Source organism: Lontra canadensis, unplaced genomic scaffold (assembly GCF_010015895.1).
Source record: "Lontra canadensis isolate GAN:19392208 unplaced genomic scaffold, GSC_riverotter_1.0 scaffold337, whole genome shotgun sequence".
Taxonomy (NCBI): domain Eukaryota; kingdom Metazoa; phylum Chordata; class Mammalia; order Carnivora; family Mustelidae; genus Lontra; species Lontra canadensis.
The window spans coordinates 3,863-22,729 of NW_022631331.1; the positions used below are offsets into that span (position 1 = coordinate 3,863).

At 38.4% G+C, this 18,867-nt stretch overlaps 2 non-coding genes across 2 annotated transcripts; one reads left to right on the forward strand and one right to left on the reverse strand.

The window, feature by feature from the left end:
• The first annotated feature begins 10,734 nt into the window (after positions 1–10,734).
• Positions 10,735–10,841, forward strand: LOC116862808. The gene has a single exon (XR_004381713.1). It is a non-coding gene; the product is annotated as a U6 spliceosomal RNA (small nuclear RNA).
• Positions 10,842–11,907: 1,066 nt separating this feature from the next.
• On the reverse strand, positions 11,908–12,014 carry LOC116862809. Its single transcript, XR_004381714.1, has one exon. It is a non-coding gene; the product is annotated as a U6 spliceosomal RNA (small nuclear RNA).
• Positions 12,015–18,867: the final 6,853 nt, after the last annotated feature.

Consider the following 18,867-nt stretch of genomic DNA (forward strand, 5'->3'; position numbering starts at 1 on the left):
CAAAATAACCTTCAAAAGATGGAAAGTAAAAATATTATTGTGTGGTAACATGCTTAAACCGGTGAAATCTTGCAGGTCAGCTACAGGACTCTCAAATAATTCCAAGGTACCAGATGCTAATAGACTTTTAGTGTCTGAAACTTTTACTCTCTCTACCTTGCTTGATGTGATGAATGAGTGGTTGCTATGTAGTCTGATTTTCATGGGTCGTTTAAAAAATTCTCTGTTACTTAGTAGTCTAACTCCTTAAATATTCAGGCCTTAAGGAGAAAGGGAGTTCCCAGTGAAATTATGATGGTGGATCTTAACAGTGTGGTGTACTTTACTTAAATGCACAGTCCATATGCTCTATTATTTGTGTGTAATGATCTGGTGAATTGTCAATCTGTCCTTTTTAAGAGTGTGTGAGAAATTAAAGTGTACATAAGTGTGCACGGATGAAATAGGTCTTCATGTTCTCATGTTCTGAAAATGTGTTTTCATCACATAGTGGGAACAAAAGCATTCAGGAATTGATCTTTGAAATCATAATGGAACTGAACATGACATGTAATTTGACACGTTAAGTATGTAACTTACACATACTTTTTCAGAAATGAATAAAATATGGCCAAATATTTCATTTTCTTCATTGCATTTATCACCACCTGAAATCACTTAATTTACTTATTTGTGTACTTGTCTCTTCCACACTCAAGTGAAACTCCATGGAGGAAAGGGTGTAGTGACTTGGCCACTATTGTACCCCTGGAGCCTATGATTTGCCTAGAACATAATAGGTGCTCAATAAATACTTATTGCATGAAGGAATTAATATAAGTTGAAGAATATTCACTACATCAGAAGTGTATTTATGTATTTGTGAAATCAACTTGAAGTCTCCACAGTGACAACACCTATCACTAAGTGCCTTGTTATTAGATGGAATTGATAAGTTTATTAAAGGAGTAGAGCTAGAGTGTAAAGTTCCAGGAATCATACTACACTGGTTAGAAACAGTAAGCCCTTCAAGCATGAGATTTCAGCAAAAGTTATTTTGTTACTGATGCTTTCTTCTTTTTCATTGAAGCATGCTGTCTTGTTGCAGTGTAATTTATAAGGGAGATATGTACACATCTCAAGTATATACTTGGTATGTTTTGATAAATGCATATGCCTGTGTAACCCACACACAGATTAAGAAAATAGAACTTCACATCATTCCAGAAAGTTCTTCTATACTATCTTTCAGTCAATTCCCCATTTACCTCCCTCCCCTAAGCAACTTCTGTTCTGATCTCCATCACTACTGAGTTAGCTTTTCTTTTTTCTTTTTTTAAAGATTTTATTTATTTATATAGCAGGCAGAGAGGCCGGCAGAGAGAGGAGAAAGCAGGCTCCCCGCCGAGCAGAAAGCCTGATGTGGGGCTCGATCCCAGGACCCTGGGCCCGGGACCTGGGCCGAAGACAGAGGCTTCAATCCACTGAGCCACCCATAACTTCATATGAATAGAATCATTCAATATGTACACTTTGATGTTTGGCTTCTTTTGTGCAGTATGCCTGTGAAATGCATTCAGGATGTTGTGCTTTTGAGTAATGTGTTCTTTTTTTTATTCCTGAGTAGTATTCATTATATTAATATGCCACTATTTATCCCTTTTCCTGTTGATGGACATTTGGATTGTTTCCAGTCTGGAACTATTTTGAAGAAAGCAGTTATAAACTGTCTCAGATGAATCTTTGCGGACACATGCCTTACTTTCTCCTCGACAAATATGTAGAAGTGGAATTGTTGAGTCACAGTGTAAGTATGTGTTTATCTTTATAAGAAATTGCCAAACAATTATATGAAAGTTATACAAGTTTACACTCCCACCAATAATGTATGAGTTCCAGTTGCTCCTTATAATTGCCAGTGTTTGGTATGGTCAATCTTTTAAATTTTTAGCCATTCTAATAAGTGTGAAATAGTAATTGTGTATTAACTACCAGTTTTCTGACCATTAATGTTATTGTACATCTTTCTATTTGCCTATTAGCCATTTATATATCTTTTTGTGTGTGTGTGAAGTGTCTGTTCAAGTCTTTTGCTCATATTTTATTTGGGTTTTTGTTCTTTTTATTTTCAAGGTGTAAGAATTCCTGATTTATTGGATGTATACATCCATTTCCTGATATTTGACCGTGAAATTTTCCTATTTTCTCTCAGTCTCTGGATTGCCTATTTTTTAAAGTGTATTTTGATGAGCAGTTTTTAATTTTGATGAAGTCCAGTTATCAATTTTTTAATGGCTTCTGCTTTCTGTGTTCTGCCTTTGAAATCTTTGCTAATCCCACAGCTTCAAAAATGTTTTTCTGTTATCTTTTAGAATCTCCATTTCTATTTTTTTTTTTTTACATGCTTTTTTAGGAGCTCTCAGAAATGCTAGAACTCTGTGTAACTCTACTGGGATTCTTTAATGAAAATTATTTGGCCGATTTTGGTTGCTAAAACACACATTCAAATAATGAATTATTATTTATTTATCTTGTCCAATTATTTTTCAAGAACTACATTTTATTTTATTTCATTATTTTATTTTATCAAAGAAAGGAACCTTAAAGACAATTCTGAATCATTTGTTTTAATGGAGGACAACATGGGCACAGAAGTCCTGTCTTGGGTCATTTTGTTATTATTATTATTATTTTATAGTTGTAGGTTTTTTCTTTTCTAGGAAGCTTCACTAGTCTAAAAAGGTAACCTTCAAGCATTTTGGAAAATAGAAGTGAGCTGGTCTGAGATTGAATTTTTTTCCCTTCATAATCTAAGAACAGTACACCTAGAGCTGACTGAAATTTTTCATCTTCCCATGTTCTGTTATATTGATTGCCCAAAAATTTCAAGAGAGTTCATAAAGATTTTCCTGGTTAAAGTTATATTAGGATATTTCTCATGTTAAATCAAATCACAGAATAATAGAAGCATAATGGTTTTGGATTCTGAGGATCGTGAGTTTGAATACTGTCTCTCCCCCAATCTATTTTTAGTACCCGTCTGAATTTAAGGAAGGCACGTAATTCTTTTGGGCATTATTTTCCTCAGCTACAGAATGAGATAATCTCTACCTTTCAGGATAATTTTTTCTAAGATTTTATTTATTTATTTGAGATAGATAGCATGAGCAGGGGGAGAGGCAGAGGGAGAGAGAGAGAGGGATAAGCAAACTCCCCACTGAGCAGGGGAGCCTGAGGCAGGTCTAGATCCCATTATCCTAGGACCATGACCTGAGCTAAAGGCAGGTGCTTAACCAACTGAGCCACCTGGGCGTCCCTCTCAGAATAACTGCAAATATAAATGCAATCTTTTGGGGCACCTGGGTGGCTCAGTGGGTTAGGGCCTTTGGCTCAGGTCATGATCCCAGAGTCCTGGGATTGAGTCCCGCATCAGGCTTTCTGCTCGGCGGGGAGCCTGCTTCCTCCTCTCTCTCTGCCTGCTTCTCTGCCTACTTATGATCTCTGTCAAATGAATAAATAAAATCTTTAAAAAAATGCAATCTTTTATTTTTAATGGCTGTCCAGTAATTGGTTTTCAATGAATATTACTCTGCTTGCACCTTTTCTAATTCTTTTTTTTTTTAAAATCTTGATTTAATTTCAGTGTAGTTAACATACTGTGTTATATTCATTTCAGGTGTACAAATAGTGACTCAAAAATTCCATATATTACTCAGTGCTCTTTGAGTAAAGTGTATTTTTAATCTCTTTCACTTGTTTTACCCATTCCCCTACCCATCTCTCCTCTCTGGTAACCATCAATTTGTTCTCTATAGTTAAGAGTCTGTTTCTTAATTTGTCTTTCTCTCTATTTGTCCCCTTTGCTCCTTTGTTTTGTTTCTTAAATTCTATATATGAGTGAAATCATATGGTGTTTGTCTTTCTCTGACTGAGTTATTTCACTTAGCATTAGATTTATCCATGCTGTTGCAAATGGCAAGATTTCATTCTTTTTTTATGGCTAATATTCCTGTGCATGCGTGTGTGTGTGTGTGTGTGTGTTTAAGTATATCTCACATCTTTATACATTTTTCTATTGATGGACAATTGGGCTGCTTCCATAATTTGGTTATTGTAAATTATGCTGCAAAAAACACAGGAGTGCATGTATCCTTTAAATTGTGTGTGTGTGTGTGTGTGTGTGTCTTTAAATAGGCTCCACACCCAGCACAGAGTCCAGTGCCAGGCCTGAAATCATGACCCTGAGGTCAAGACCCAAGCCTAGCACAAGAGTTAGACCCCCAACTGACTGAGCCACCCAGATACCTCTGAATTAGTGTCTTTGTATTTTTTTGGGTAAATACCCCATAGTGCAACTGCTGGATCATAGGGAAATCTATTTTTAATTTTTTGAGGAATCTCCATACTGTCTTCCACAATGACTGCACCAGTTTCCATTGCCAACAATAGTGCATGAGGGTTCCTATTTCTTCACATCCTTGCCAACACTTGCTGTTTCTTGTGTTTTTCATTTTAGCCATTCTGAGAGGTATGAAGCAATATCTCATGGTGGTTTTGATTTGCATTTCCCTAATGATGAGTGATACTGAGCATCTTTTCTTGTGTCTGTTGTTCGTCTGCATGTTTTCTTTGGAGAAATGTTTATTCATGTCCTCTGTTAATTTTCTTAAAGATTTTATTCATTTATTTGAGAGGGGGAAGAGTGCACACAATTGTGGGGAGGGGCAGAGGGAGAGGGAGAAGCAGAATCCCAGTTGAACATGGAGCTGGACATGGGGCTCAATCCTAGGACCCTGAGATCATGACCTGAGCCAAAGTCAGACACTTAACCGACTGAGCCACTCAGGTACTTCCTGCTCATTTTTAAATCAGACTATTTGGGGATTTTATAGTTGAGTTGTATAAGTTCTTTATATATTTTGGATACTTACACTTTATTGGATATGTCATTTGCAAATATCTTTATCTCATTCAGTAGGTTGTCTTTTAGTTTTGTTGGTTGTTTCCTTTGCTGTGTAGAAGCTTTTTATTTTGATGTAGTCCCAACAGTTTTTTTTTTGCTTTTGTTTCCCTTGATTCAGGAGACATATCTAGAGATATTGTTATGGCCAGTATCAGAGAAATTATTGCCTGTGCTCTCTTCTAGGATTTTTGCGGTTTCAGGTCTCACACTTAGATCCTTAATCCATTTTGTGTTTAGTTTTGTGTGCAGTTTTGTGTACAGTGTATAAGAAAGTGGTCCAGTTTATTCTTTCACATGTTATAGTCCAGTTTTCCCAACACCATTTGTTGAAGAAACTGTTTTTTTTTTAAAGTTTTTATTTTAATTCCTGTTAGTTAACATACAGTGTTATATTAGTTTTAGCTATACAATATAGTGAATCAACAGTTCTATAATTCACCTGTGCTCTATCACATCAAGGGCACTAGTTAATTCCCATCTCTATTTAACCCTGCCCCCACTCTCATCCCCTTTGGTAACTATCAGTTTGTTCTCTATAATTAAGAGTTTTCCTTGGTTTATTGCTCTCTCTCTCTCTCTCTCTTTTGATTTCTTTTTTCCCTTTGCTCATTTGTTTCTTAAGTTCCACATATGAATGAAATCATATGGCATTTGACTTTCTCTGACTTATTTTGCTTAGCATTATACTTTCTAGCTCCATCCATGTTATTGCAAATGAGACTTTTTCCCATTATATATTCTTGCCTCCTTTGTGGAAGATTAATTGACCATATAATTGTGGGTTTATTTCTAGGCTTTCTATTCTGTTCTATTGATCTATGTGTCTATTTTTGTGCCAGTACCATAATGTTTTACTACAGCTTTTGTAATATAACTTGAAGTCTGGCACTGCCATATCTCTAGTTTTGTATTTCTTTTTTTAAGATTATTTGGCTTTTCAAGGTTTTTTTGTGGTTGTACACAAATGTTAGAATTGTTTTAGTTTTGTTAAAAATGCCTTTGGGATTTTGATAGGGATTGCATTAAGTCTGTTGGTTGCTTTGAGTGGTATAAACATTTAACAATATTAACTCTTCTAATCCACTAGCATGGAATGTCTAATTTTTTGTGTTGTTTTTAATTTCTATCATCAATGTTTTATAGCTTTCACAGTACAGGTCTTTTACCTCTTTTATTAAGTTTGTTTCTGGTATTTTATTATTTTTGGTCCAACTGTAGATGGGATTCTTCTCTTAATTTCTCTTAATGCTTCATTATTAGCATATAGAAATGCAACAGCCTTTATTTATTTATTTATTTATGTATTTATTTATTTATTTAAAGTAGGCTCCAGACCCAATATGGGGCTTGAACTCATGACCCTGAGATCAACAGTCACATGCTCTACAGACTGAGCCAGCCAGGTGCCCCAGAAAAGCAGTGGATTTTTATACATTGATTTTTGTATTCTGTGACCTTCCTGAATTCATTTATCAGTTCTTGTAGTTTCTTTGTGGAGTCTTTCAGGTTTTCTCTACATAGTGTCATGTCATCTGCTAACAGTGAAAGCTTTACTTCTTCCTTACCTATTTGGATGCTTTTTATTATTTTCTCTTGTTTGATTGCTGTGGCTAGGACTTACAGTACTATGTTGTATAAAAGTGGTGAGATTGAACAACCTTATCTTATTCCTGATCTTAGGGGAAAAGCTCAGTTTTTCCCCACTGAGTATGTTAGCTGCGGGTGTTTCACATAAGGCCTTTATTATGTTGTGGTGTGTTGCCTCCACACCTACTTTGTTGATTATCATGAATGAATGTTGAACTTTGTCAGATGGTTTTTCTGGATCTATTTAAATGATCATATGGTTTTTAATCCTTTCTCTTATTGATATGATGTATCATGTTGATTGATTTGAGACTATTGAAACTTCTGTTTCTAATTCTTGGTTTATTCTTTTAAAGGAAAGAATGCATATAAAGTTACACAAACTCCAGAAATTACACTTTTCTATTTCAGCCTATAGTGTTTCCCAAATTGATATTTAGAATCTCTTGGAGTCTTCAGACAGATCCTTAAGGGTCAAAGGATTTTCTACAGGATTTTTAAAATAAACTGTTCTTATTGGGATGATTGCCTTAAAATATTGAAATAAGCAGAATCTGACACATCAGAATAAGTTATATTCAGCTTATAACTAAGTATTGCCATGAGATTTCAAAGTGAATTTGCATTTACATTTGCCATTTCATATTACTGAACTAAGGCACCATCAGTGTGACAGTGTTTATAACTGGCTGATACTTGGTTCTTGTGTCCTAGTTAAATGATAGCAATGGCCAGCACCTGCTATTATACTTATGTTGTCTATGAAGGCAAAGTTTCTGTTTCCTCGTGATAATATAAGTAGCATTTTCAATGATCAAGATTTTAGTTTTTTATGTTTTTAACAAATCAATACTTTGATTTCACATCATGAAAATGACATGCCACTGAGTAATGTACTATTTTGTAGAGGCTAATGGGAAATGAATAGAGGCAGACTAAATAATATAAATGATGTATTTGTACCAAGTGAAAGCCAAATGCTTTCAGGACATTCTATACAAATAAAGATTTAATGGTAATTTGAATATTCTAAATTGAAAACAGAGTTGAAGCAATAATAATAAAATCTGATTTATGATCAATTTTGAAATGGTGTAAATCAGATACTAATTGCCTCTGTGAAATTGCATTCTCAAGCCTCATTCATGGCAGACATAGTGCTGAGCCTGTTTGAAAAACCACAAGGCCTGTGATGCCTGTGTCTGACTTGTTTTGCTGTAGGAACCTGTCTGCCTTGTTTTGGGGGTGAGAGGGCATTTCTGACTATACAGATTCTCTGTTAGTTCTTTTCTATCTTGCCAACAATTGTTGAAATACGAGCCAACATAGTCCCAAGCAGATATAAAATAAAACACTATGAGAGACCTAGTTCTGTCTTTATCTTCAACAGTCTGACTATGAGCTCAGGACTGAAGCAAAACAAAACAAAAATAAAAAAAAATATTTCTAAGAATTTAAAACTAATTTTGGTTATTCGTTTCTTGTTTCAAATTTCAGCAAAATTTAATTATACATTTAGTGCTTATTTCAATTATATTGTTATACTAACTCCATGTTGAAATAAATAATACAGCTTTACAGAGTCATCAAGTCATATATTGGCATTCAAGGATTTCTCACTAGCAGGGTAGTAGGTATGAGGTCTGATTTTCTTGAACCTTATTTTATAGACTGTCAGCACCCAACTACTGTATACTGTGTCCTTATTTCACAGATGTTAAAATAAGGGAAAAAAATGTTATGTTCCAGTTTCTGTATAATTTGGTTGTAAATAAAGGCTGTTGTTTTTTTTTTTCAGAACGTACTTATGTGAATTAGTATTCTCTGCAATTGTCACCACACAGAAACAGACCAAGTATAGAACTGAACAGAGGCTACATATTTCCCCTATCAAACCCAACGATGGTGATTTAGTTTCAAACACATCATCTACTGCAATAAATTAATGTTAATTTGACTTGAACTAATTTGTAGTTTTATAGTCGGTTTGTAAATCTGCTTTGGTTTTAGAGTTTATAACAGCTATAAGAATAAGGAGTTTAGACCCAGTTTTATGTTTACACATATTTAAACAATAACAACAAAACAGAATTTCAGCAATACTAGGGGTTTAGAGAGTATTTATTGCTTTAAACGGGGTCAAACATAAATCGCCTGAGAAATTCTGTTCTGGCTCTTTAACAGCACATTGTTCAGTAGTGGCATGACATTTGGTAATTTAAAGCCATTATAAAGATTCCCCCCCCCAAATAAAGATTTGATTTCTTGCCAAGATTCAACTTTTTGTTCTGTATATGTCAACCTTTTTTTTTAAATATAAAGTGTTTAAATGTGGTCATCCTGCAGTTTAGCCTGAGTCCAGAAGGAGCTTACAACTTGTAGAGACCTTAAGTTCATGACCCTAGAACTCTGACCATCCTTGCAACTATAGATTCCTGTAACCATGTAACCGTTAATAAACTGGTTATAAGGTTTCTAAAGAGAACAAGAACATGAAAGGGTTTTGATATATTTCTTCAAATCATACAATTGAACATCAATTTACTATTTTTAATAGCTTTGAAATCAGAACTAGCTTATTAGAAAGACAAGCCATTAGAAGAAATATATAAAGGCATATTTTATTTGTAATCGGGCAATTTAACTCAACAGCATATCATTTTTCCCTAATCTTTTTTTTTGAGGGGGAGCAGAACATACTGTTTTTATTACTTTTCAAGAGCTGTGAAAGAAAAGGTTTATAATAATAAACAAAGGGAGACATAGGTTTACCAATAATCTCTGTAGGCTGTTTTTTCTCTATTTTTGTCTCAGCAGTACCAGAAATGTTCATATGGTTTCACACTACTTTCTTTTAGTACAACATAAAATTGGATACCAATCTAAAAACTTCTCAATATTACTGATCTTTCTCAGATTTGTACTTCAAAATATTGCGTCATGTTTTCTGAAAAAAAGGGTAGGACGACCACAGGCAGGAGAAAAAAGCAAAACTCCACTTTTTATATATAAATATGCCATATTCCTTATTAAGAATGCCATTTTAACACAACGCTGTCAAACTTATGCCCTTCGTTTTACTTCAATATATGGAGTATTGCAGTGTACCAGAGGCTTTCACCTTTAGCCGTCATTTCACAATACACAAGGCCGTGACTTGAGCAGTATGGTTTCTGCAGTAGTTAAAATCAAAATATTTAATACTAACATTCTGGCATTCCTGCAAGTAGGTCTGTCCTGAATGTTTGTGTCCTAACAGAGATAGGGTTAGGGTGCGGGAAAGTAAAAGGAAGTACAAGAATGATTCTCTGATTCAACTCTCGTAGTGTAATTCCTCGAATCTACCTTTCAGGTCAAACAGGTGCGCTTAACCGCGTTCTTCAGTGTTCCTGTGGGTTGGAGGCCTGCTCCAAGATGACTTAGGAGGAAAACACCTGTGAAGGGCGTGGCCACCCATCCGGGCTCCTCTGCACGCCTTTCCCGGTTCCCTGTGGCGCCTGCGCAGAATGGACTCAGGCCGGAGACACGTGCAGGTGCTCTCTGAGCCCGAGGAGCCTGAAGTGTGGTGTTCCGTGTTCCGAAGGGAGTGGTCAGATTGTTGGCAGGCATCTCCCGGAGGGCTGGTCGCTGAGCTTATTTCAACAAAGTCTTCTGGGACTGGCATAAGGCCACTCTGTCAAGGGTGAAATATCGGTGACGTTACCTACATACTTTTCTGGGAAGACCAGTGTTCGACCTCGCGCCCCGGTGGCTCAGTAAGTCAGCCGATTCACAAGCCCTCGGAGAGACTTCAGTCGCGCCAGTCCGTGCCCTCTTTGCACCACGGCGGCCTCACGGCCCCCTTGTCCCTCGCTCGCCCGGCCCTCGAGGTGCTCTCCGTGCTCCCCACTCCCGGCATGCTCCGCGGGCCTCGCGCGACGGCCACAGGACCCACAGTCCCAGGCCTGAGTCCAGCGAACAGCCTCTTACCCAAGGTGCTCCGGGCGCGGCGCTCATTTGCATGCCTACCCGACAGGTAAACGCGGCAGGTCAGTCGCGGCATAGCCCGCGTGGCATCAAATTTGCGAGCCTCATGAGTAGCACAGTGCCACCGCAGTTCCCGAAACGTTCCGTGGTTCCCGGAGAAGCCGACACTTCGGTCACCCTAACTATGAGAGATGAGACACTTTCCGGACCTTATATATGTGGTGGGCGGAAGCTCTAACGTGCTCGCTTCGGCAGCACATATACTAAAATTGGAACGATACAGAGAAGATTAGCATGGCCCCTGCGCAAGGATGACACGCAAATTCGTGAAGCGTTCCATATTTTACGCGGCTTCCCAGTGAACTGCCGCTCTGCGGTTTAAGCACCAAAAATTGGTTTTGGGAAAGTTCTGGAGGGCTGTTATGATTTCAATTAAGCTATTCCCAATAGTAGCCACTAGGACCGCAGACCTGCGAGGTTCTCCTGGTCTTCCGGGACATCCTCTGTCGTTGGAGATGAGACTTGTCCTCGACTGGCCCCTGGCATCTTCTTGGCATACCCGCAGGTTACTATTACTAAGTTACCTAGGCAAGCCTGGTATCTGAATCCGGACGCTTGTTCTCATTGGTTGAAATCTGTTTTGGGATTGGGCAATTAACTTTCTTTAGTCAAATTTTCCGTCACAGAATCCGTCTGATTTAGGCAAACCAGCATTTCTGAGTGCTCCTAAGATGCCGGGTGAAAACAGGCATACAAAAGCGTTCTCGGCAAAACTCGTGAAAGCAGATGGGCTTGCCGCGTCTAGCCAGTGGACTGAGTGCCGGAGCTCTAGGATCCACAGGCCGCCGCCGACACTGATTTCAGCCGGTATAACCGCTACTCCTTGATAAAAGTCCCTGCTTTAACGCAGTTCGCAATGACACAGAGCGTTTACACTCAGGTCCAAACGACTGAGGATTGTCACATGGTAGGCGCAAGAAATGTGCACTGATACTGCTAACTTCCTTTAGCAAGGATTCATTAATTTAGCAATTTAATAATTTAGAAGTGATTTTTTTAAGTATTTATGTACCATTTCCTGTGCTAGTGTTCTACTACCCAACAGAGCCAATATTCTTGGCGCCTCTGGAGTTTGTGGTGTTGAGGGAGAGAAGAACAAAAATTGCGTCGATTTCAGAATTATTAAACTCTGTAAGGAATCACAAGTTGACATTTTCTCATTTCCGAAATATGTAGATATGACACATAAATTTCTAGGTGCAACTCAACTTCGTTCACAAGCCACAGAGTGCTCCACAGAAACATTTTTCTATTAAAATGCCACAATTTTAACTATTTTTTTTCACTTTGACCGATACCATTTCCTCCGTGGAGTTATTCCGCAAAGAGCGGCAGTTCACTGGGAAGCCGCGTAAAATATGGAACGCTTCACGAATTTGCGTGTCATCCTTGCGCAGGGGCCATGCTAATCTTCTCTGTATCGTTCCAATTTTAGTATATGTGCTGCCGAAGCGAGCACGTTAGAGCTTCCGCCCACCACATATATAAGGTCCGGAAAGTGTCTCATCTCTCATAGTTAGGGTGACCGAAGTGTCGGCTTCTCCGGGAACCACGGAACGTTTCGGGAACTGCGGTGGCACTGTGCTACTCATGAGGCTCGCAAATTTGATGCCACGCGGGCTATGCCGCGACGACCTGCCGCGTTTACCTGTCGGGTGGGCATGCAAATGAGCGCCGCGCCCGGAGCACCTTGGGTAAGAGGCTGTTCGCTGGACCCAGGCCTGGGATTGTGGGTCCTGTGGCGGTAGCGTGGAGTATACCGGGAGTTCCGAGCCCGGCGGAAGCTCTGTTCTCGGGGAACCTCGAGGGCCGGGCGAGCGAGGGACGAGGGGGTCGTGAGGCGCCGTGGTGCGAAGACGGCACAGACAGGCAGTGCCGCGCCTTTAGAGCACGTTTTCCATTTAAACTAGCCCGAGGAGTACTTTAAAAAAAAAAAAAAAAAAGTAAAGTAATTATCCGCCATTTTCATACCTTGAAAAGGTAATTCCTTACTATCACCTAATACTCACTTTCCGTTCAAATTTCTAATTGTTTCGAAGATACATTTTATTGTTGGTTTGTCATATGTACCCACAGGAGACCCCGTCCCACAGTGTATTTGGTCGCTCTACCGCTAGCTCTCTTATTATCCTCTTAATAACTCCCATTTCTCCTCATGCCGTGGGCTCATTGTCGGAACGGGATATTTACCCCGTGGACCGTAACAATTCTTGCCTTTGGCTCATTTCTTACGATGATGTTTAACTTGTGTCTCTTTCCTCCATGTTTCTTGAAAATTTAAGTAGCTGTAAAGGCCTAGTTAGATCCTGGTTCCATATTTTTGGCATGCGGATTTCATTGGTAGTTTGGGTTACCTTCCTGTTGCCTCGGCTTAAGGCGTGTCATATCTGGCTGAGCCGGTGGGTTCAGGGAAGATCATCCGCCCGAACTTCTATTACAGCGTCCCAGAAATCTTTTAGTGGATGTGACGAACATTGTCTAGGCGGAGGGTCTGGCGGCTCGTTTGTGCGTTTTTCATCCTTGGCTCCTAGGCTGTAAGGACCTAAACCCAGGGCCCCTGGTGTTCCAGGGTCCCAAGGTCCCTGGTATTCCTTCTTTCCAAGAAAGAAATTTGAGAGAATAAGACCGGGAAAAGGGATGACTGAAGAAGTGGATGGTTTTTGAGTCTTCGGATCATCCTAGCCTTTGCATAATTTAAAGTGCGCTAACAGATTGCTTTTTGGCCAGAATGAAGTTGTGTTTTTGTTTCCTGACTGCGGAAAGGTTCTTGCAGAGCCATTTAATGCTGGTCCTGAGTGCTGGGTCTTGAGTGCTGGGTCTCTAGGTCCCACCTCCCTCACAGTCTGCTCACCTTCAGATACACTTTCTTGTATAGAATCAGTTGTGTAAGAAAAATAGCTCCACCCAGCCTAATCCCTGTTTGAAGGTAGACGTGTGTGTGTGTGTGTGTGTGTGTGTGTGTGTTTTCTTTTCCTGGATATTTTCCTGGATGTTGCTTTCTGTCAGGCTCTCCCTTTATTGAAAGCCTCATTCAGTAGGACAGTGTATTAGAGACATTCACAGTTAACGTCTTAGATTTACTTACTCTGTTCTTGTTTCTGGTACCCTTGTCCTTTACCCCAAACTCTTGTGTTTCCCTACAGCCTGTTACTCCTGTTTCTTCTTCCCCTGTACCTCCTCCCATCTACAGTGCATACCTCACTAACTGAACACAGTTATCCAGTTCACCTATGCATTTATAATTACTCTCATGTCTTCACAGGACAAATTAACAACATTAATACTACTGGCTTCTACTAAGCTAAAAAATCTTTACAATCCTGAATTTAAATTTTTTTAAAATACTTTATTTATTTATTTGACAGAGATCACAAGTAGGCAGAGAGAGAGAGGAGGAAGCAGGCTCCCCGCTGAGCAGAGAGCCCGATGTGGGGCTTGATCCCAAAACCCTGGGATCATGACCTGAGCCGAAGGCAGAGGCTTTAACCCACTGAGCCACCGAGGTACCCCTGGATTTGAAATTTTGAGCGAAACAATTCTTGCTCTTATCACTGGTTAGGCATATGTAAATATCCAGCCCCTTTCTTAGGGGGAGATAGTGTTCTTCATCATATCTTTGTAATTATTACAGAAAAATTAAAAGGGAGGTGGTTTTTTATTTGGATAATCTTTTATTTAGCTAATCTTTTGTGTCTTGAGTTAAGGTTTGACTCTTAAGAAAAACTCTCAGTAGGCATGGTAAACAAGTTGACTTTAGAAGAGATTGATTTAAAAGTTTTTACTTTATAAAAACTAATTAAAGTATCACCGCAGGTGGCACAGTTGGTTAAGCCTCCGACTCTCGGTTTTAGCTCAGGTCCTGTTATCAGGATCCTGAGAGTCAGCCCTTTATTGGGCTCTGTACTCAGCAGGGAGTCTGCTTGAGATTCTCCCTCTCCCTGTGCCCCTCCTGTTCATGCTCTTGCTCTATCTAAAATAAATAAATCTCAAAAAAAAAATCACATCGGGTTGCCTTTTTGGAGAGATACATTAGACTATAATAAAATATTTACTTATTTATTGAGAAAAATTAAAGATTTTTCTCAGCTCATCGAATTTTTTAATAAGACAAATGAGTTTTATTTTTATATTCTGGAACATTTGGACTTTATTACCAAAAATGTTGTCATAATAATTCCAACTATTTACATTAGCAGTGGAATAAAACTATCTGTCCTTTAGTGGTATATAACACTATGGTTATCTTAGAATCAATGGCATTTTAGATTCAAAGAGATGTAGTATCTCATTTTTCAGAGAAGGAAACTGAGGCTGAGATAAGTGTGTCGTGATTTCTCTGCACAATACTGTCAGTGGCTTTGTCAGCTTCTGAGGCCAAACCCATTGCTCTTTCTACTGTATCACTCGTAGTAGTAGTATTAGGTTACAAAGAATAAAGACTTTAAACCTGCTATTTTTACAAGCACATTTTTTTTAAGATTTTTCTTTATTTATTTGACAGAGATCAGAAGTAGGCAAAGAGGCAGGCAGAGAGAGAGGGGGAAGCAGGCTCCCTGCTGAGCAGAGAGCCCGATGTGGGGCTCAATCCCAGGACCCTGAGATCATGACCTGAGCCGAAGGCAGAGGCTTTAACCCACTGAGCCACCCAGGTGCCCCTACAAGCACATTTTTGAATTCTCATTTGACTGCAACAGTAGTACACACTGGTAAGTGGAAAGTCTACCTGTTCTTTTTCTTTTTCTTCACAGAAAGAGAACATTCAGTGATACGACACAATTGAAACAGGCAAAAACCACAAGTCATTTTCTCTTCAGGAATTTTGCTCTAATCAAAAAGAAGAAATCGAATCAAAATCTTCAGTCTCTTGAGTAGGGAACAGATGAATTACTTAGAACCACGGCATCAATGACGTGTTTTATTTGGTGAACTCCAGCTGGGGAACAGAGGTTATCAACTTAGGCCGCAGGTTGTAATCACCACAAGAACTTACTAAATACCAGGGCCAGAGCCCTCCCTTGAAGGGTCTGATTTAATTGTCCTTCGTTTCTCTTGTCCTTCTCTACTGTAGCTCTTGTCCTTTTCTACTGTAGCTCTTGGCTTTCACAGATCTGCTTGAGGCTCATCAGTACCATTCTTTCTTGCTCTTGTCTCCTTTCTTTTCCACTGGACACACTGTGCACCAGGTGAAGCTTGTGTGAGTTCCCCACCGGGCCCCTTCCTTACTATACTATGTTATATTATACTATATACTATATACTATACTATATTCTATTCCTTTCCTTTTACGGCTCTTCCTCCTTCCCTCATGTTGCACTCATTGAGTGCCCAGTACTTCTCAGTACTTCTCCTAAATGTCTCACCTAGAAAGAATGCCAAGGATCTTTCAAAACTCACCAGTCCTGGGTTTTATTTCTTCAGGGGTCTGCTAGTGAACCCTAAAGTAAAATATGCTAGAGCCCTGTTTCCCAAACTTGCCTAGTGATAGATTACTAGACCTAACTTCATACAGTGTCCAGAGGATTAGCCTGTGCCAGGCATTAAAAAGGATGATCCATCGTATCTCCCAGATGACTTTTATCTGTGTTTTACATGCATCTTTAAATGAAGTGAGAAAGTCACTGTGGTAAGGCTAATGTGAGATATTTTTATGTATGGATATTTTATGCATGCACTTCACAGCAACCAGTTCCTTTAATTTGTAGTAGATAACCTCATGTTCTTTTTCACTGAAGGTAGTGGGGGGAGACCAAAAGAGACTACCAGAGATGAGTTTCTTTAATTTCTTGTCCTTACTACAAATTTACCTAAGTACACATGCTTTTCTATTTCCTGTCTTCTGGTTTCAGGGGAGAGGTATCCCTTGTATGGGAAAAATTTGTGCCCAGGTGGACAACTCCATTGTCTAGATTCCAGAGAATACCCTCCAGGGTTTTCTGATTCCAATTTTGTGGAAACTCTGTAAATTGTAGATAACTGATGGCAGTGCAAAATAATTCTTGTTTATAGATATGTGTAATTTGTCCTGATCAGTAAAGCTCAGTTGCCTTCTTTCTATCACTATGGAAGAAGTTAGTTTTGCTACCATTTACACATTCATTTCAACATTCCTTTACTTCATATAGATTTGTGATTTTTTATTTTCTTCTTGGAGGTGGTTACAACATGTACCTTCACTGATTAATATAGTCAATAAACCTTTAATCCATCTTCATTTTATATCTGTATGAAAGGCATGATTTTTACCTTCGTTTAAAAAATATCGTTGGGACACATGGGTGGCTCAGTGGGTTAAGCCTCTGTGTTTGCCTCAGGTCATGATCTCGGGGTCCTGGGATTGAGGCCCGCATTGGGGCTCTCTGCTCAGCAGGGAGCCTGCTTCCCTCTCTCTGCCTGCCTCTCTGCCTACTTGTGATCTCTCCCTGTCAAATAAATAAATAAAATCTTTGAAAAGAAAAAAAAAATATTGCCTTTTCCTCCCTGCTCTAATTTCTGGATGCAGTTCTGTGCATCGAGAACCAGCCTCTAAATACTGTAGGCTTGTAACATGCATGCAGGAACCTTGCCAAGTATGGGCACTCTCTTTGTTTCAAAGTTAAACTCTTCATAAAGACTGAAAAAGGGGCTTCTGGCAAGCTCTTCACCACACCATGGTGAGGGGGGTCTAGAGTGTCATCTGAATCACACTTCCTGGGTTCCTCTTTGAATTCTGTCATTTTCAATATTCTTGTGTCTGAATAGGCCAAGTGGTTCAACTGGCTGGTCTTACACACAGTTACAAAGATAAGCTATAACACATTTCAAATTATTAAAACTCAAATGTAGAACATTCCTTTAAATGGCAGGATTAGAAAACACACCATCCACATTATGCAGTTTGGGAAGATGTCTATAGTAGATCGTGCTGTGAAATTTGGTCTTGTGAGATATTGCTATTTGTTATTTTGATCTATTTTAAATAAATGTATGTGAGATATATATATATATATATATATATAGTTTTTTTAATTGTCTTTTAACAGTTTGTACATCTTCTACTGAGATGCCCAATGGATTCCCCTAACAAAACTTTTCACCATGTAAGTACAGCTTGTAGGCTACTTAAAAACTGAGCTACATCTGTTTTGGGGCTCTCAAAATGACAGTAGAACTTTGCCGAGTCTCTCTTTTTTCCAATTTTAATATTGTCCTCTATTAATTTTTTGGTTTTTGCTTTGCTTACAGCAGTAAGTCATGGCTCATTGCTGGTAGCAGTGATTGGGAATTTAGTGTTACAATCTGACTGTTTGGTGAGCTCTCTGTATGGATAAAGGATTTGTTGAGATCTAGTCTCTCTGTTCATGAGAGACAACAGAGAAACTAGTTTGTTAGTTTTGTTTTCCTATTCATCTGTTTGGGCTCAAATCAGTTAAGAATGTGTTCCACCAGGAAGGAAAAGAGCTCTCTGATAATCTGAACAAGTAAATTTTTTTTGTGATTCTGTGTTTACTTTTGACTGATAACTGGAATTTTGGAATTAAAGCTATAAACCCTCTCTTTGTGAATGACATATCTGTAATTCAGAAAGGTCTTTCCCTAATTGTATGGATGTGTAATGTTTTCCTAAATCTAGGTGGTATTAATAAATTAGATTATAAAATCTCCTAAATTAAAGGAGCCCTGTTCTGATTGGCTTACCAGATAAGTGCTTATGTAAATATATTTCTATAATTCTCAGGAAATAAGGAAATGGAACTTAAAAAGTGCTAAATCTAAAAACTATTTGAAAAGAAACCAGCTCAGAAGCACTTTAAGAATTTAAGTTTGCATGATTTAGGTAAATCTTTGGCAAACTAGTTTAATAATTTGATTTAATAAAAACTATGTTTTTTGGTGAATTATCAGTATTATATGTAATACAAGTATACATTTTTATTATACTTGAGTATGTTTTTCTAAAGATATACAGGTTTACTAATCAAATAAGATAGCATTACTTTTACCTAATGATTGCTTATGAAAAATGTAAATTTCTGTTTGACCAAATTGATCCTTATTCTCATGAACTTTATTTCATTAGTTTTTATGTTTTGTAGTGTGTCAACCTGAAGATAGATTTCTATGATCTAAGTAACTTAAAATCTTGGATTACTACTAAATTGGGTTAATTAATGGAAAAATCACTGGATACCTATATCATTTCTAAATAAGACTTAATACTAAGGTATTAATTATTAAGCATAATTTTAAATTTATTTATCTTTGGGGTGCCTGAGTGGCTCAGTGCTTGTGTCTGCCTTTGGCTCAGGTCATGATCCCAGAGTCCCAGAATCCCA